Source organism: Bidens hawaiensis, unplaced genomic scaffold (genome assembly GCF_021521415.1).
Source record: "Bidens hawaiensis isolate Kalapana, Puna unplaced genomic scaffold, B.hawaiensis_p1.1 tig00034308_1, whole genome shotgun sequence".
Lineage (NCBI taxonomy): Eukaryota > Viridiplantae > Streptophyta > Magnoliopsida > Asterales > Asteraceae > Bidens > Bidens hawaiensis.
In genome coordinates, this window is record NW_027505316.1 from 135,979 (window position 1) to 157,295 (window position 21,317).

Genomic DNA, 21,317 nt, shown 5'->3' on the forward strand with positions numbered 1-21,317 from the left:
TCAGTGCCCAGTCAGTTCGCAGGAGGAGGCCGTAGACTTCATAGGAAATCCAAATCGAAATCCTAATTCTTTCAATTCTTATAATTCGGGATGGAGAGGCAATCAGAACTCGAACTGGAGGAGCGGCAATCAGTCAGGTTATCAGCAGCGTCAGAGTTTGTTTCAGGATGCCGGTGAGGGGGCGAGCAGTGGGGAGAAGAAGCCCACTTTAGAGGAGATGATGGCGCAGTAGACGCAGATGTTGTCGCAGCTTATGGCGCGTGAGGATTCCCGACACAAGGAGACGCAGGAGAAGTTCCGCGAACACGAGCAATTCATGAGGAATCAGGCAGCGTCGATTCAGGATCTCGAGCGGCAAATGGGAGAGATAGCCAGTCGGTTAAATGAGAGGCCGCAGGGTACATTACCGAGTAATACCGAGCAAAACCCGAGAGGATTCGTGAAGGCTGTGACGACGAGGAGCGGTGCAGGGGCACGAGATGAGCCCATGATTCAGCAGAGATCTAAAGGAGGAGTTGTCGAGGAGCCTGCAGTCGATGGAGAGGAGCAGGTGGATGAGGAGATTAAGATGGAGTCCCCGCCGGCCCAGGTGCATCAGAGGAGCAGCCCAGGGAGTTCAGCATAGGCCGAGAAACAGCAGTTACCGAACGAGCCACCGAGAGTTTACAAACCCCGATTGCCATACCCCGGGAGAGTCCGTAGAGATAGAGATGAGGAGCAGAACTCCAAATTCCTTGATCTTTTGAAACAGCTTTACCTCAATATCCCATTCCTTGAGGCACTCACTCAGATGACTAAACACGCGAAGTTCCTTAAGGATATTCTCTCGAACAAGGAGAAGTTAGCTGAGGTAGCTTCCCTCCCTCTGAGTGCTAATTGCTCTGCTATCTTACAGAGGAAGCTACCAGAGAAGAGAGCCGATCCAGGGAGTTTCACAATTCCCTGCACCTTGAGTGATGATACAATGGTTCATGCGCTGGCTGATCTTGGTGCCAGTATCAAGCTCATGCCGTATTCTGTGTATCGCAAGCTGAGTTTAGGCGAACCGAGGCCTACCAGGATGAGTATCCAGCTTGCTGATCGTTCCGTGAAGTATCCGCGTGGGATTGTTGAGAACATGCTCATTCGCATTGGGAAGTTCATTTTCCCGGTGGACTTCGTTATTCTTGACATGAATGAGGATGATAATGTTTCACTCATTTTGGGCAGACCTTTTCTTGCCACCGCACATGCGTTGATCGACGTTCGCGATGGCAAACTGATCCTTCGAGTCGGGGATGAGAACGTCACGTTTGACGTTCGACAGTCACCTAAGCATCCCAAATCGACTGATGACTCCGTATGCTTCATTGATATGATCATGACTCACGTGAGGGAGTTTTCCAGTGACCCCGGTGGAGGCCCCGCCTCAGACACACATTTCCTAGATAGGGAGACCCCGGAGGTTGAGATTGTCACCTTGACTGAACACCCCCATGATGCTGACATTGAGTTGTCTTCCTCTGATTCTGAGTTATCTACCGGAGATCATCGTGTTCATCAGTTGCTTGAGTTGGAGGAGTTACGGGACCATACTTACGCGCATTCAGATTGTTATAAGCAGCAGGTGAAGGAACTGCAGGATCGTAAGTTAGAGGGTGTTGAGCAGTTTAAGTGTGGGGATATGGTCTTGTGGTATAATTCCCGGTTGAGGTTTTTCCCGGGAAAGTTGAGATCCCGTTGGTCAGGTCCTTTTATGATTACTGAGGTTTTCCCAGATGGCACTGTTGGGATAAAGGATAAAGGCGGGACGTTTATGGTGAACGGCGATGGACTGATGCACTACATTGGCGAGCTGATGACTGATCAGACGGTCGAGGTATTCTACCTTGACCCAATCTCCGAGATGTAGACGTGTGGATGCATCCCTCGGGAGACTGCCCGAGTTGTAGAGTTTGTATTTTTGTTATATGTTTGTGCTATCTGTTTTATTTGTTTTGTCTGTTTCAAGATGTTCCAAGATGAAACCGCTCGTACTCAATCTCCATTCGAGTCGGTCGATTTAAGGGGTGTTCCATTATTGACAAAAAACACAAAAATATGTTTATTTGTTTATTTTTTGTTTTCCGTTGTATACGCCGCTACATGCGAGCGAGTTTGAGCTTCTGTAGGTTATATTATGCGCATGGTAGCTTTAGTGGCGTTTTGGAACAGGTTCTCCCGAGGTTGCGGCCGCGAATGAAATGATATACGGTCGTTTGGATACTACTTAGCTGTTGAAGATTCTGCACACAAACCAGGGGAGTAACCCGTTCTTTGTTTTAGTCTTGTATACTTTATTTTTATTTTTAATTCTTTTCCTTATACTCATCGAGGACGATTTCGTTCTAAGTGTGGGGATGGGGTTTATTTTATTTGTAGAAAAATTTTTGACAAAAAAAAACAACAAAAAAATAAAAAATAAAAAAAATAAAAATTTGAAAAAATTTAAAAAATAGTCCCTTGAAATTTGTTTTCTCTACGTTAAACATGAAATGATATTATTACCGAGTAGTGTTTGTTTCATAATCTCTTGGTGTCTTTTAATATATATATATATATATATATATATATATATATATATATATATAATAAATAAGAATACCGCCCATTAAACCCGCACGTAATGTATAGTAACCGAACGGTTTAGACTCAGTAATCGTGTGTCGGTAGGCTCAGCCTTTGAGAATGAAAGGACTGTTTGGTTGTTGACCTAATTGAACCTCTTAAATGGCCTGACTATAGTGGGAAACATCTTAGGGGTTTTGTTTGTTTAACTAAGCTCGTGACAGGACTGGAATGAAAAGCCAGGTCATACTCAAGCCTCGAGTCACATGATCGTCTGTATATTATTTGTATAATCTTTTGTATATGTGTCTATTCCTGTGAAGCTCCGTACTCTGTTGCGCGATGGTACAGACCTGAACGTTGATGCTAGCAGAAGACAGTTTTACTCGGCCCTCTGTTGCGCGGTGGCGCAGATCTGAGCCTTGATGCATTTCTGTAGTTTCGTCCAACATGGTATAATAAAAAATAATAATAAAAAAAATAAAAATGCAAAAAGCCAAATGGCAGAAAAAATTATTTTAAATCAAAACCACCATGAAGGAAACTACTGTCGGTCGATCTTGACCAAGCTAGAGTTTATAGGTTGTATTTGAGTCGAAATGTTTTAATCATGTAGCAAAAGGTTTAAGTCAAGTTGGGGTGGCTCGGCCCGGTAAAACCATAATGGAATTGGTAAAGTGGCAGCAGGGCTTTTAGGTGTGGGTTCCACTTAGTCATACAAATTAATAGAATCGTCACGCCTTATTTGCCTCGGTAAGTATTAGGGGCATGGGTTTAAAGTGGACAGCAATACCGGCAATCGACCTGATCTGGCTTATTAGGTGAAAGTTGGAAGGGGTAACGGGTCACTTGTTATAATACTTTAAAAAGAAGAAAAAAATATTAATAATAATAGTAAATAAATAAAACCAAGAGTTGTCGGTTGAACTCGGGTATGATCCTGTGTAGTATTCTTTTTCAGGGACGAAAAAGTCATAAGTGTGGGGATATTTGATATGTTGTAAAACACTCGTATTTTCTGCACATTTTATCTACGTATTATATTATATTTTATATGTTTTGACTCGTTTTATATAGGTTTTACATACATTTATTAATCTTGTAGGTTTTGGGTGAAAGAAAGAAGAAAACCGGGACTTTTCGAGCATTCTACGAGCCTTTACGCATACAAGTTCAAGACAAAGCTCAAGCCCGACCCGTATGCATCATGTAGGCCCAAGACCATATTATATTATATTATATAAAAAAATAAAACCCTAATCAGCAAAGGGAGCTGCTGGACGGAATCAACAGCAGCACAACAACAATCAACAGCAGCACAACAATAATCAACAGCAGCAGCAACAACAGCAACAGCAGCAGCAGCAGCAGCAACAACAGCAGCAAACAACAGCCAACAGCAGCCCGGAACACCCAATATCCTTTCTTTCATAACATTGTTCAACAACTTTAATTCTCTTGTTTAATTGTTAACTAGTTTTGCACTTGATTGAGAGATTGAATTGTTTATGATTAGTGTTGATCATTGGATGTTTGTTAAGATGATTGGTATGAGTTTAATGATGGTTTTATTAAGTGTTTGCCGCTGTCCAAAAATTATGCTCGGCTAATCTTGTTAGTTCTACCTAGGAATGATGATTCTTGTTAGGTTTTATTGATAGACTTGAATTGTTATTGTAAAGTTTGATTTAGACATGAAATAGGTTGTGTTTAAGGGCTGGAAATTTTGGTGATTTATTGCATAAACCCCGTGTGTTGATTTATTAGTTTTGTATTGATTGATCGGTGCATTGTTTGATTCTAGACTTTGTGTTTAGGGTTTGTTTGCGGTAGGTACCACCGTAGGGTTTTGTTGCATGATTAATTGGATTAAGTACAGCGGTTAGACGCCTTCTTTGAGACCGAGAGGTGATAGGAAGTAGGGTCTTCTCATTGCCTTTGCATGCTAGAATAGGGATTGCGAGAGAGCGAGTTCGTTTCTTGTCAGGTTTAGGTGTTTGAGCGACTAGTTGATCTATTTTGGTTTAAGTTGAATTGTTCCTCTATCCTTGGTTGTGTAGTATTCATTACCATTAGGGTCGAGTGTTGGTGAGACCGAGAGGTGATCCTTCATTAGAACACGTTAGCAATTATTTCCCGGTTTGGTCGTTTTAGCCGATTTTGAGTAGTTTAGGCTTGTTGAGTGAGACCGAGAGGTAATCCAGTTAGCCCGAGCGATCCTTAGTCGTGTCATCTTTAGGGACCGGTGTCCTGAAGTCATCTAATCCATTAGCTTGTTAGACCTACAATTTGATTCAGACCTAGGTAGACGTTTTTCTCCCATCCGAAGTTAACACCGTCAGTTTTCCGTTAAGTTTTCTATTTTTGGTAACTTTTGTCAGTTAGGTCAGTCAGTCCAGTTAAGTCATTTTATAAAAAAACAAATTTAAAAATCAAAAATTAATTAATTATTATTCTTAGGTAGGTCGTGTCTAGGGTCGTAATCGTTAGCGTCTTTCGTGTCTTCGTGTTCGATACTCGGACTTCCTAGAGTTATATTACTTGCGACCGGTACACTTGCCGGTTGTGTGTGGTTAGGATTTTCGTTTTAATTAAAGCTTCGTTGTGAGGGTTATCCGACGCACATCACCAGCTATACCCAGATTAGATATACAGCCCAGTTTAGTATTGAGATTATAATAATATTAAAATATTAATATTATTATAATATTTATTATAGGGACCAGTGATTACGAGTCAAGCAAACCCTCAACTGTCACGCTACTGAATACTGATTAAACCTTGAGTTTCATGACCCCACTTTTAAACTGTTTTTATAAACTATCGGGGTGAAAAACATATTGATACATATCTATATACTTTGAATTGTTTGATAATGGGAATTATCTAAGTGCTAACACACGAAAGTCCCCATGAACACAGTGATTAACTTCGAGTCGGTGGCTTGTGAATAGTACTATTGGTTTGACAAACCCAAACGGAATCGGCCTGGTTGCTGTGTCACATAGCGCCATTTGCACATGACCATACTTATACAGACAGGCTATGCAGTGTTAGACACAACTACCGGGCATGTTGTGGGCGAAAGATGAGCCACAATGGTTTATTGGGCGTGGGAAATGGATGCACGCAGCACAGACAGTCAAGGCTTCATTGTAGCTTAGCATAATTACATCATAAACATACAAAAAACATACTTGTGAACGTACATACATACATACTTGCGTATTTACAAACTATGATTGTTGTACGCACAACTGATTTCTTGAAACTCGTGAAACTCGCCAACTATTTGTAGTTGACCTGTTTTAACATGTTTTTCAAGAATACCAGACTCTGACTAGAAAGTCAATGTGCTACGTGTTTGACTTGCAATCAATGCTGGGTGAATTGATGCAAGTGTGCTAATAGGAAGTAAATCCACTTAACGGGTTGGAATTAGTTTGTATCACCTAGTTGTAAATTAAGTTAGATCAATGTAAAATATTGTAAAGTAGTTTGTATTGTTCTTTATAAACAATGCGGTTGATATTAGAGTTGTCTGTTACATTTCCGTTTTACGCTTCCGTAAATCGCTTAACGGGGTGTGACATAGAACAACTAATTGTAATTATCTTGATGTTAATATATAAGTATTGATGTTTAGTATGTCCGTGCATTCAGTCGGTTTAGGTTTTTGTTGATCAGAACGATTAGTTTGTCGGTTGCTATAATAATTGCTCATAGGTTTGTTTTGACCTGTTAATTGTGAGAAAGCATACGTTTGCCCTTAGTTGAGTCACGCTGGTAGGGACCGTTTGATGACCAGTGTCGTGTGTTAGCAAGCGTGGATACCTAAGGTTTAACCGATTAGTCAGTCTGTAGTTGACACAAGATAGTTTATCTGTTTAGTTGCATGAGTTTGCTGTTAGTTTGCTTACTTGAATTCCCGGGTATGATTTGCTTTAATTGATTGATTGAATACTTGATTAATTGTTTGTTTCTTAAAAAACCAAATTATTTGCTAGTGTGATCAGCACTTTGATATAGTTCACTTCATAATGTTAGGAATCGATTTCACTTCACACTGATCACAAACTTCTCGTGGTTCGACACCCTACTTACCCTAGCTTGCTTAGGTAATTAGGACACTATATTTAATTGTTTTTGACTAGATGGCGTCAATCTAGCATCAAAATGGTGCCGTTGCCGGGGAGTTAGTGCGCTTAGTGTTTTTATGATTAATTGATTTCCTAGTTTAATTTAGTTTAGTAGTTGTTATTTTTATTTTTAGTTTAGTATTTTCCCATTGCGGGGTGTGTTATTTGTGCAGGTAACAGGTTTATGCACACCCGCCATTCAGGAAGAGGTTTTCCACTGATTTACGAGCTAGAAATTGAACATATTGCTCGGTAGAACCGAGCTCAGATCAGAAATTCAGAAATGGAAGGTCAGAACCAGAATCAAAATCAAAACCCACAACCCGAAGCTTTCCAACCCGAACATAATCCACCAAATAACCAAGCCCCACCAAACGATGACCACCTACTAAAACAACTCGGGTTTATCCATGCCTTAATTTACACCTACTACCTGACCTGCTTTATGTTGGAAATTTTAACAATGAAAAGTAAGCACGTTTATCGAGACATTATTATAAAATTTATAATTGTTTATATATTTATTTAATATATGTTTAACTTTAGAAAACATTCGTTTTTAGCCCAAAAACTAACTTTTATCCTTTATTGTTTTCACATCAAATCTTCAGGGACTAAAATGAACTATTGTATAATATTTTATAACCCTTGATCCATGAACCCGTTAACCCATGATCAAGATCCGTATGTTAAAATCGTGACCCGTTTATTACTTGAGCCACAATTGTCGCCCTAAACTAGGAATTGAATCAGTTTTGGGATTCCTCTTGCTATAATCGGCCTAACCGTCGTAGTTAATTAGGAAACAAGAGCAAACCTAACATGTATTGATATATTAAGTAAAACCGACTTAACCTAAAATCGTTTATATATTCTAAGATGCATAATAACTCAATTGCTTTCACATGCACCTCTTTTATAACCTGAAGATCTAATCCCCTAACCATAATTGCATTAGTTTTGGTCGTTACCCACAGTTCGGACTCTGTGCTTGCCTCCGTAACGAGATTAGTCATTCTCCTTGATTTCGTCGTCATTCGCGGTAATCAAAACATGCATTCTGATCATCTATAATCAATTATCATAAGCCCTAAATCAATTTAAACCAACGTAAAACAGATTGAACAATTTCATAATTAGGGTTCTTAGATCAATTTGGGTTTTATTAGTTCAATATATAAGAAGAATCTGTTTACAAACACTTACCAACTGACACCCTAGCACAGTTGGCTAGGGTGTGTGTGTTAATACAATGAACCGGCCATAGGCGCGGGTTCGAGTCCCGTCAAGCCAAATTCTTTTTGATTATTTTTTTTATTGTTTTAACCTGTTTTTTTTAAATGATTTATAACATGTAATAATTAATACTAAATATCAAATAAACGTTATTTATATAGACCGACATCACTGAGTCGTCGTTTCGTGTCAATTAGTCTCGTTGCAAGTTTTCCGTGTACACACACACACATATATATATATAATATTTATATATATATATATATATATATATATATATATATATATCTTATTAATAATAAACCAACAATTATTTTATTAAAATCTAATACCAATATTGATGTTTCTTGTCGTTAAACATTTTCATAAATTTATTTATTTATTTATTATATATATTAATATATATATGTGTGTGTGTGTGTATGTGTGTGTGTGTGTATGTGTGTGTGTGTGTGTGTATTATTTTTAAAACAAAACTATAATAAACGTATTAAACATATTAAAAGTGTTAACTATGTTTTTTACCATCAAATTTCGTTAAGATTTCCAAACTATAAATTTTATGATAATTATATAATTAAGCGTTTATCGTTATAGAATATCTCGACTCATATTTATTCAAACTAATTATTTGTAAGTTCAATTATACGATAAACAATGATTTTTAATTACAATAATCCGTAGAGATCAATCGTTCAATCCATAACATACCCAATCATAAATATAACTCAAATCATATCGAAATCCTAAATTCGTTTACGTATTATATCATTTATAATTCCTTCATAATATTATTGGGATTCTTGGTAATTCTCGAAGAGGGTGATTATCGCTTTCTTGTCGTAATCATTCCCGTTTGGCTTAGTCGATCAGGTGAGTTTATCATTCCCCTATTTTAATCGATTTTCTAAATGTTTTGGGGACATATGCGTACCTAATCGTATTTCATACTATATATATATTCAAACAAATGCATACGTGTTATTGCGAGTGATTTAATCAAACATACGTGCTACTTGCTTACTTGTGTTACCATTCAATCAATCATATATTGGGATTACTATTCAATCAATCATATAGTGGGTGTTCCTGCTGGTGACCAACGCCCGATTCGCTTGGCAACTGTCTAAATACTTGTTTGCGTTTTGATTATATTTACCGCACTTATCACGTTATGCTTATTTATATTGTTGTGTCAAAACTGGTGATATTCCACTCAACTTTATGTTGACAAAACTCCATTTTATACGCATATGCAGGTTGCTTGTATTGAAGATTGAAGTTTGGACACGTAGACAAGACTTTAGGATATAATCAAGTTAACCTTTATTTGAGCTTATGTTTGTATATTTAAATTGTTTATTGTATTTGGATATTGTGTGTGTAATTGTAATCAAATAATTAATTAGATATTGTCACATTTATATTATGATAGTATCTTCGAGCTGTTAGCAATCGGATCACGCCCCGACATTTCCGCCTTAGGTTTGGGTGTGACACCCACCACCGATTCGCCTTAGTTGTTAACACCAATCCGCAACCACAAAATTCAGCCCGATAATCCAGAAACCAAAACCGATACCCTGACAGACCCGGGCCATCAGCCTCGAACAATACCCTACGTCACCGACAGCCGATTATCTGAGATTTTGACCATGTCAGCATTCATACCGAAGATGAAGAAGGGGGGGGGGATTGTAATGAGTCAGATCAGGGACACGATGCTAGTAACAAGGGTGACTGGAGAGTCAGACAGAATGATGGGTTCGAGCCGGTTAACGAAGTAGATGTTGGCTATGATGATGAAGTTGAGGAACCGGTTAATTGGAGGGGTGGTGGTCGTAGAGGTCAAGGCAGAGGTAGAATTGGAATTGTCATATTTCAGGAAGAAAGAAGACAGGGAATTCCATTTAATCGGGGAGGTTTTGAGAACCCGAGGGCCAGACGAAGGAATTATGGGCCTCTGGCTCAAGGTGTTAACAATCGGTTCAGAGTGGCTATTTCAGATGGTGCCTCACCGATTGTCCCACAGGTTCACATACAGGGACAACCAACATTCAAATCCCGTCCGTCAACATTAACATAGTTCCTCACTTTCACAGACTGGGATCTGAAGACTCATATTCGCACTTGTCAGATTTTTCAGTTATTTGCGGGTCTATCAGTGACGGTACATACGATCAGGACGAGGTTCGGTTGCGGTTGTTCCAGTTTTCATTAAAAGACAAAGCCAAACACTGGTTCAATTCGATACTGATGCACATTATTGAGAACTGGGGTGAGATGCAGCAGGTTTTCCTTAACGAGTATTATTTACAGTCAAAGACTATTGAGGCCCGAATGAAGATTCGACATTTTTCACAGTTACCGGGTGAGTTGTTTCCTGAGGCCTTTACTCGTTATAAGGAAATGATTAGGAAGAGCTCGCACTATCAGATCGAGTTGTGGTAATTGGTTAAGTGTTTTGTTGACGGGTTGACATATGAAGACAGAAAACATTTGAAAGCCTCTTGTAATAGTCAGTTGTTAAATCAACCCGAGGAAGATGACTTGGATTTTTTGGAGTTTATGTGTGAAGATTCCAAGTCAGAGGCAGCTGCAGATCGGAGACGAAAACATGGGGTCACCTGATCGGTTAAATTAGCCTCGAGCAAGTCAAACAGAATTGCGGAGTTGGATCGAGAACTCGAGGCTAATCGAAAAGAGAAAACGAGAGAGGTTGGTAAATTCGGGGTGAAATTCCCGGTTTGTTCCGATTGTGGCGAATTGGGGCATAAGGTCGAAGATTGCCACGGGTTTGATGATAACGAGTATCCCGAAGAGGAGGAAGTCAGCTACACGTATGGGGATTCCAAGGGACAAGATTTAGTTCTAATACCTATAACCCGGGCCTAAGGAATCACCTGAATTTCAGATACGGGAACGCATCGAGTCAGCCGAACCCGAACTCTCAGGGGTCCAGTCAAAACCGACAGCAAAACAATTAGCGCTAGGGAGATTATCAGCAGGGTTCGTACAGTCAGAATAATAGCCGAAGGTATAACAGAGATTGTTATCGGGTGATGTGCTTAAAGTATGTATATAAAAACATGCTAATCTAGACACTAAGTAACAAATTCTAGACTCATAACTAAACTAAAACTACTAACCGGCAAGTGAACCGATCGACTCTAGTACAGCTAAGTAAGTCCGGATATCGAACCCACGAGACTCTTTTAATTACGCTAACTAGCTAAATTAGACTCAACTACAAAACACGACTTATTATTTATATTTGTTTTGGGGGTTTTTATTTAAAATACTAATTTAATACTATTATTAAAAACTAATTAAGAAAACAAGTAAATTAAACGAAAACAAAGTTTGTTATGAAAATAAGATGATGATGATGATGATGATGATGATGATGATGATGATGATGATGATGATGATGATGATGATGATGATGATGATGATGATGAGAAAACTATCTATGCTAGACTCCCCTAAATTTCAGTAATGAATTGACTCGGGAAAATATTTAGTTATGGACTGGGATCGTAAAATAGACACTTAAAAGAAAACCCGAATAGGACCCCTGACCCTTCTCAAGAGAAACCTATGATTTCTAACAAGTTTTAACGCACACCAGTATTAAAAATCAAGTTCGCTTACGGTCACCCAATTGTTTATAATTTAGTTCCTTTATACGAAATCTTACCTTACAGCGAGAAAATTAAAGGCAGTTTAATATATCAAATTGATTCGATAGACAAAGTTAATCAATCAAACCTAGACGGACTCCTTACAAAGAACTAAATCTAGCAATCCTGATCAACAAAGACTTATCAATAACCTAGCACCTTACAGCTATTTAGGTTAGCAGCACACTTAGGTTTATTTAATTAATAATTATTATTCCTATGATCTTAGTGCACATCAATCATAAAATAATCAAAAACACAAAGTAATTGACCTAATATCAACCTATTATAATGACAAACAATATTCTAGGCAACTATGGAATAATAACAATTAATCAAACAATCCTAAATATCCATACGCATCAATTTAATATAAGTAAACCTTTTAGTAAACCATAAAAACCATAACACGGATAAATCCCAAATCAAAACACAACGTCAAAGTAGGTTCATCATAAGCCTAGGCAGTCTATAAAGTTTAGCCTAGCATCTTAAAATCAAACAAAAGAATAATAAACGAAATCATGGCGAAAATAAATAAGAACGGAAGAATAAAGGCGATAAAACACGGAGTCTTCGTCCTTGACTATTAAGCACTTCGCCGGCTGATTCCTCGACTCCAAGGCTGCCGGAAACTAACCTCGGACGCCTCGGAACTCACCAAAATCATCTGGAACTTCAGGGTATGATTAAGGGTGAGTTTAGGGGTCTTTATATACGCAACAGGGGTCCAAAAATAGGTTAAGTCGGCCAACGATCGGAAGAATCTAGAAGCATAGCCCGCCGCGCCGCACAACGGCCCTCTCCCTCTTGGCCGCACGGTGCTCCGGCCTAGAGGGGCTGGTCCACCTCGTCTGGTCCGGTTCAATCCTGGTTCGGTCTGGTTCATTTCCTGATGCGTCGGTTCTCCGGTTCTGCTTGTTTTTGCTCCTTTTTCGCCTTCTTTTCACCGGAATTCAAACCCGAAACCTAAATTACTCAAGTAAGTTAGTAGTATACAAATCCTAATAAAAACCGAACATAAACGATTCAAATATTAATTAAAATATACAAGGGATTAATATAGCGTTATATCAAATATCCCCACACTTATCTCTTTTTCGTCCCTGAAAATGTCTCATTGCAATGGGATCAGAATCGGAGAAATACAGTCTTAAAAAAATATAAGGTTATCTTGAAGCTCAGATAAATGTAAAGACTGCGATTGCCGATATTGTTGTCCATATAAACCCAGCCACCAGCCTATCAAGCCCCCATGCACATTAAGCATTTAAGTTTAAGTAATATCAAAAACCTATGGGTCTCACACCTTTGGATTTAAGATCCACCTACCCCATCTCAAGCATAGTAAAGACAACTAAAAATAAACGAGTTGAAGCAAACTGGTTCAACATATCACCGTAAGATAACAACCCCTTAATAGTAAGAATAAAATGCACTTAGATGGAATTAATGGATGATAGGTCAAGTGAGGTCGTACGAGCATGCCCTAAATATTATTGGACTTTGTCCTATATATTTCCTAATAAAATATTTATTGACTAAAAACTTTCGAGCCCTAATAGTGTATCCTCAGAGTCGCCATCCCGTTGGTAATACGTAAACTCTCAGTCTCGTCTAGTATGTGCACTTTGGCCTCTTTTTCTATCTTTGAGAATGCTTCTTTGGCATTTTTCATTACATAACTTTTCTCACGTTTTCTTTTCTTCTTTATTTATTTATTTTTTTCTTTATTTTTTTATTGTGCACTTAGGCATCTTTTACCCTAAAAATATATAACTAAACACTAAAGCTCGTAAAAAATTGGACATTTGTGGGCGCCACCACTCTTTATTTATTTTCATAAAATGGAGTGGCGTGCTAATTTTAAAGTGCATTCAATTCTCGCCACCTTAGGGTAATCAGCTTATGGTAATACTCCCTATACCTTATCGAATTTCAGCTTCACTATCCCCCCTAGGATGAGAACCCACAAAATCTAATATTTAATTAGGTTTATTAAGAATATGCAACGGAAAACCTTTCAAGACTACTTGGGCCTACCGACACATCCCAAGTTAAGTACGCCTTCTTTAATATTATATCATATTATTACTAGTTTGAAAAACCAATTCCCGATAAATATCCTCATCTCCCATTTCAGTGCAAAAAGAGACAAAACCAAGGGACATTTTTCAAAAATTTTTTTTATAAAATTTAACTACGACTCAAGTATCCTATCCCCACACTTAAATTTTGCATTATACTCAATGCAAGGATAAGGACTAAAAATAAAAATAAATTCGAAATACAAAAACTAAAAACCTAAAAAACCAAAAACAAAAAATAAAAATAAACAAGCAAGATAAATAATGGAAAAGACATAGCTCTTAATATGCGCATGAAATATGATGCCAAAGTCTTCTTCCATGAATGCCCTCCAACTCCAAACGTACTCATAAAACAAATATCTCTATCTCTCACACACGAACAGAAGCGGAAAAAACATCAAACAATATCTAAAACATATCTTATCAATTTGATAGATGTTAAGCACTCAAAGTATTTCACCAGACCAACCAAACAAAACCAACATATTATATAAATAATAGAAGCAAATAGATAAATAAAAGTATACGGCTCCTGCTGCTCCATCCCCACACATGAATGTTGCATTATACTTCAAGGGGATCTTCTCTCAATCCTGCAAAAACTTAAAAACACAAAAACAAAGAAAAACTACAAAAGACTACGTTAGTGACACGACAAGACTCGAAAATAAAAATGGAATAACTATACAAACTCTACCCTTGAGTTTTCACTCAAGACACTCTCCTATGTGATCTAATCAGCTGCCTAAGTGGAGATTCCTCCACCACGGTCAAACTCCATGGTCCTCCAAGAGACTGCATAACAATACGACCATTCATCTTCAATCATATTCCTCTTATCTTCAACTCCTTCAAACTTCACAAACTTTCGCTTTCCACCGCCTCTTTCTCTATCAAACTCCATCGACTCTCGAGAACTCGTGACCTCTCTCTCCTCCTCCAAAAAAAAAACTCTGACGAAACGGGGGTGCTCAGGACGTGGATCCATGCTCGGAATAAAAGACTCAATCGCATAAACGGGATGACATGGATCAATGAGACCGTCTTGACCACTCGGGTGTCTCATGGATTTAGCAACATAAGTGATACTATCGTCGCCGGCTCTAAGAGTGATCTTACCATCAAAAACATCTACAAGTGCGCTAGCAATACGCAGGAATCGGCGACCTAAAATAATAGGAACTCTCTCATCGACCTCCATATCTAAAACCACAAAATCTACAGGGAAAACCAAATTATCGACTTTCACGAGCAAGTTTTCTATGATCCCCCTAGGGTACTTCTCCGAACGGTCAGCTAAAGATAAGGTCATATGAGTAGGTGTAAGTTCGCCTAAGCCTAGCTTCTCAAACAACGAATATGGAATTAAGTTTATGCTAGCTCCTAGGTCTGCTAAAGCCTGACACGAAGTATCCCTACCAAACAAACATGGAACAGTAAAAACACCGGGATCGGGTAACTTTTCGGGAACCTTATTGAGCACTACCGCAGAACACTCTCCATTCAGTGGAACGGTCGAAAGCTTCTCCAGACTTTCCTTTCGCTTAAGAATATCTTTCAAGAACTTGGCATATTTCGGCATATGCTGGAGGGCCTCGATAAATGGAAGATTAATCCTAAGCTGCCTAAACATATCTAGGAAGTTCCCGTATTCTCTACGAAATTTCTGATTCTTAGCACGGGCCATGGCATACGAGAATGATCTATAAGCGGTGATGGCCTAACATCTCTTGATTCTTTTCCTTACTTCCTCTAACTATGGACTCACTGGTTGGTGCGGTACTTGCTGGGTCTAGCCTTGGTTGCACCCTCCCAGGAGTCTCCATCTCTATCTCCTCATCAACTAACTCCTCACTCTCCTCTACCTCAATCTCTCTCTCCGGACCTAAAACCCTACCACTACGAGTAGAAATGGCATTTATTTGAGCGGCTGGATTCTGCTGAGTAGAACCTGAAAACTGACCTGGGGGTCTCTCATCTAGACGTCAGGCTATATCACCTACGGTTCTCTGAAGATCTAAGAGTGCGGACTGGTGATTCCTTAAAAGCAAATCATGATCAGCAATTTTTTTCTGAGTGTCCTGATCTCTAACTAAGATCAGCTTCATCATTTCCTCTAACCTACCAATACCACTACTCAAGTCATGCCCATTACTCCCACCTTGACTACTTTGATCCCCACTAAATGATTGATCCTACCCCTGATTAAGATTTGAATTTGATTGGAAATTAGGGGGTGTACCGGAAGAACGCCAATTAGAGTTATAATTATTATTCTTATAGTTGTTCCAGTTTGAATTATTATTACCATTAAATACATTAGGAACCCTATTCTACCCTCCTATGAACTCTACCTGCTCCTGACTCATCAACGGACAATCTGAAGTCCCATGCCCTCCTCTACATAACTCGCACTTATCTATCTTAGCCTTAAGGTTTTTAATCTCATTGGCTAGACTCTCTAAGGCAGCAGCCACACTAGTATCCAGATTAACCTAGTGCACACCTCGGACGGATGAGGGTGTACTAGTGACGAGATTTGAATTCCCGCTACGTGGCTTTTTAGCAAACTCGAACTGGGCAAAACTTTCAAACAACTCATTGCACTCTACTACATTTTTCTTATCCATTAAGTTACCTCCAGCAGCAGTGTCGAAACGAGCCTGTGTCTTATATGTCAGCCCATTGTAAAACTTCTCGACTAGGGCCCACGGAGTAAGACCATGTTGTGAACAACGGGCCAGTAATCCCTGAAAACGCTCCCAAGCTTGACAGTACGGCTCGTCCGGCTCCATATGGAAAGAACGGATCTGATCATGGAGGCAAGATGCTTTGGCAGGTGGGAAGTATTTCTTCAAGAAAGCGGTACGCAACGCCTCCCAAATAGTGAATGCTCCAGCAGGTTGTGAATCGAGCCAAGTGGAAGCCCGTCTTGTAAGCGAAAACGAGAACAAATGGAGGCAAATGGCATCTTCATTAGCACCTTGTAAATTGAACGTCCTGAGCACATGGGTGAGATGGTTGATGTGCGCTGGTGCGTCCTCATCGTCACGGCCATGGAATAGATTACTCTGGATGAGATTGGTTATGAAAAAAGAGGGAATCTGCCAGGAATTGGGGTTATCAATTACGGGGGTGATGATGGGTGAGTGATCTTCGGTGAAACCCTCGAGTGATCATGGCGAAAATAAATAAGAACGGAAGAATAAAGGCGATAAGACCCGGAGTCTTCGTCCTTGACTATTAAGCACTTCGCCGGCTGATTCCTCGACTCCAAAGCTGCCGGAAACTAACCTCGGACGCCTCGGAACTCACCAAAATCGTCTGGAACTTCAGGGTATGATTAAGGGTGAGTTTATGGGTCTTTATATACGCAACAGGGGTCCAAAAATAGGTTAAGTCGGCCAACGATCGGAAGAATCTGGAAGCATAGCCCGCCGCGCCGCACAACGGCCCTCTCCCTCTTGGCCGCACGGTGCTCCGGCCTAGGGGGGCTGGTCCACCTCGTCTGGTCTGGTTCAATCCTGGTTCAGTCTGGTTCATTTCCTGATGCGTCGGTTCTCCGGTTCTGCTTGTTTTTGCTCCTTTTTCGCCTTCTTTTCACCGGAATTCAAACCCGAAACCTAAATTACTCAAGTAAGTTAGTAGTATACAAATCCTAATAAAAACCGAACATAAACGATTAAAATATTAATTTAAATATACAAGGGATTAATATATATTTAGCGTTATATCACCGGGGTAACAGTTCGTCGTGTAATCAGAATCAGGACTAGCAAAAGAGTAGTTTGGGTAATTCAGATGAGTCAGTACACTCGAAGTTAGATGCATTGTTGAAGTTGGTAACAGATAATCAGAAAGAGATGCAGAAACAGTTCGAGTTGAGGGATAAGTCTTTAGAGGCGATGTCGAAGCAGATTGGTCAACTCGCAGCAGATGTGGCGAGATTTCAGAAAAACGCGGGTCAGTTACCGAACGATACCACAGTAAACCCGCAGCACTTCAGTTCAAGTTCAAAGAAAGGAAACAATGTGCACATCAATGTCGTAAGTCTTTTACCTCATTTTGAAATTACTAGTGTTGAAATTGATTCACCACCACAGTTTATTGAGGGGGTGGTGAAAGAGTTTAGTGATGAGAATGATTTTGTTAGTCAAAATAAAACAATTTTCCAAAATGAATCAAAACTAAAAACGAATGAAATGTCTTTTTGTGAAAATTGTACTTGTGAAAAATGCTTAAATGGTAAATTGATCAACAACAGAGATAAGGAGGTGGAGGATAATACCACCTCAAGTAAACTCTAAGACCCGGGCGTGCCATTGTTATTAATTTAAATTGGGGAATTTAAAACTAATCGGGCACTTCTAGATCTTGGAGCATGTGTTAGTATCATGCCCGGTAGTTTATATGATCAGTATAAATTTGGCCCACTAGAAAGGGTAAACACCACCGTGGTGTTGGTTGATCAAACTCATACACTTCCTCTGGGCATGGTTGCTAATGTAATGGTTCAGGTGGTTGAATTTTGTAACCCAGTTGACTTTTTTGTACTTGATTATGCTAAAGGAAATAATAAACAATCTGCAGTCATACTGGGTAGGCCATTCCTTGCCACAGCACATGCGGTAATTAATTGTGCTAAGGGAGTTTTGGGAATTAAGTGTGGGAACCGTGATAAATGGTTCTCATTGTTTGAAAATGCTACTAACCCTTTTATTGACAAGTGCGAATCCTTGAGCAAGGATCACACACAAAAGAAATGTTTTGTGATTGACAGAAATGAGCTAAAGGGTAGCATGGAGGTGAAATGACAGAATGAGATATTGCATAGAGTTATAGATGGTGAGGAAGTAACAACAAGAATGGGAAAGAAGATGAAAATGAAAGAGGTACAAAAACCACCTTAATGTGATGCGAAATGGAGGTTAGCAAGGTTTGGGCCGGATTATGGCGTGTCAAAAAGTTGGAAGCAACCTCTTGAGGAGGACCGTGCAAGTAATGAAATGGCTGCACGGAAACGGGTCAGCCGCCCACCTTAAATGCCAAAAAAATTTGTCAAAAGGGTGGTAATTGTACATTTTTTATATTTTTAGTTTCCATTTTTTTTATATTACTAATTGTATTTCAACCGTACCATCATAGAAAAAGCTAAGTGTGGGGATACCGCAAGGAAAAAGTTGGGATTTTGATGTGTACGGTAAAGTGATGTCAGAAAACGAGGTTTCAGTTAAGCTACCCAAAGTGCTTTCGTGTTCTTTTTTTGCTTTGGTTAATCCAGATATGTGTATATTTTGTTGTATTGGAACTTTATGGGTGTAGTTCACTATAAACCCTCACGAGACCTCACTCGTCCACTCGGGCTACCAGGGGGTTTAAAGGGCTTATTGCATACGCTAAATGCAATTGTGATTCCTACGAAAGTGAGTTAGGTCTTTTAACATTTTAACTCATTTAACAATATTTATTATGAAACTTAACTAATTCGGCTTGGTAATAATTTTTAATAAAATGAACTAACACTTCATTTTTTGCAAAATTCTTAAAAGACCTATGTCTTACACACGGTGAGAAGCTTGCTTCTACACGTTTTGAGATTTTGCAGATTCAAATTTAGTCTTTAGAGAAGACGAGTTTTCACGAGGGTTTGCGAGCCAATTTTTAGTATTGCCTTATCAGTCATATCAGGTGATTTTAGTTTCATAATCTAATTTGTTATTTTAGTTTATGTGTTGAGAGTGTAATTGTATATTTTTGTGTTAGAACCATCACATTAGTGCCCTGAGTTTTAAATTGATAAACAGTCAAATTCAACCCCGTCCCTCAAATGTTCGTTAATTGTTTTAAATTTTAACATTGAGGACAATGTCAACCTCAAGTGTGGGGATGGGGGAAAATTGAAAATTTTTAGCCCAATAGTACATTGAAGAGTATTCAGAAACCAAAATTATTAATTGTTAGTTATTACTATTAATGCCAAGTTAGAGGTCTTTGGTCATGGTTGGTTTTTCAGCTTCTCGATAGTTTTCCCGACAAATGTTTTTAAAATGAGAAGTTGAAAATGGAATCGTTTAGGCGGGGATAACGAGTCAAGGGGACGGGCATACATGTTTCATATCGGCAGCCTTTATTTCCAGACACATTATGAGATTAGCCCCTATACTTAATACACATATTATATAATAGATATAAAACATGTCTTGGCATTGACTGAGGGAAACCAGTATGTTATACAGAATTAGAACTTGCTTGTCACATGCTTATCGAGATCTTAATGCCACCACCTGTATGGAGATTAGGACTTTAGAAAACCCGTTCCGTACATAATTCCCTACTAAATAAATTCCTTACCCGGCATTATCCCTTAGAAGCCCATTTGGACCAGATTTCTTTTTCATTTGCTAAACTGAACATTACATACCATTTCAGCCTTGGCCTTTATTTTACTTTAACCTGTGTGATGAAATCCAGTTCGTTATCAAGTCATTGAACCAAACAAGGCTTTTTGTTAGGTATGAGCTTTTTCTTAAAAGTTTGAAGCTTGAAGCCCCTAAAAGCTTCTAAAAGCTCCTTGCCCAAGGGTATGTTTGGCAATGAGCTTTTAGGAGCTTTTAGAGGCTTCAAGCTGGTATGTTTGGCAAGGAGCTTTTAGGGGCTTCAAGCTTCAAGTTTTTAAGAAAAAACTCCTACCTAAGCTTTTAAGAAAAAGCTCATACTTAATTAAAAGCCTTGTTTGGTTGGAGAAGCTTCAAGCTTTTAATTCTAGAGAAAAAGCTCCTTTTTTAAACGCTACTACTACTAACGTTTAAGAAGAAGCTAGAAGCTTTTACAATTTAATTTATAATTTTGGTACTTGAGCTTTCATCAACTTTGTTAATTTATATAATAGTTACATATTTTACCCTTATTCAAAACTAACTACCCCCTGACTCTTTAAAAGTCCATTACTTTTACACACGTTAATATTTTTCTAAATAAATTACATCATAAAAAAGAGCATTTTGTTCTCTTTAATTTGAGTATGATATTGATATACTTCTTTACCGGTTATGATTGGCAACAAGTCGAGTCAAACGAGTTCGGGTCATGTGTAAGACCAAATTAGGGTCAGAACGAGTCGATAAAAAAGGGTTAATTTACTTCGGTTCATGTCGGTACGATTTTGAGTCGAAATAGGCCAGGTCAAAACATGTTTCAGATTAAAACGGTGTCGTGTCGGAAGGGTTTCAGATCAAAAGAGGTTGGTTTAAAAAATTATCTATTTGAAATTACTGTATATTTTAGCTTTGTTTCTTGATTTTTGCCACCGATTACACACTTACAGCCTTTGCACGAAGTACACGTCTGCATTCGGGTTACGCATGCACTAATATCAAGTGAATCACGTACCGACACTGATTATGCGGTTGATGTCATGTTGCGCGCGCATTCAACCGCACCGCGCTGGCAGCCAATTAGGTTTATTAAAAACTCCAACTACTCTGCCAAATACCTAAATATATCTAAAAAGCTCCAGCTACTCTGCCAAACACCTAAATATATCTAAAAAGCTACAGCTAACAGCTAGCAGCTTCCAGCTAACA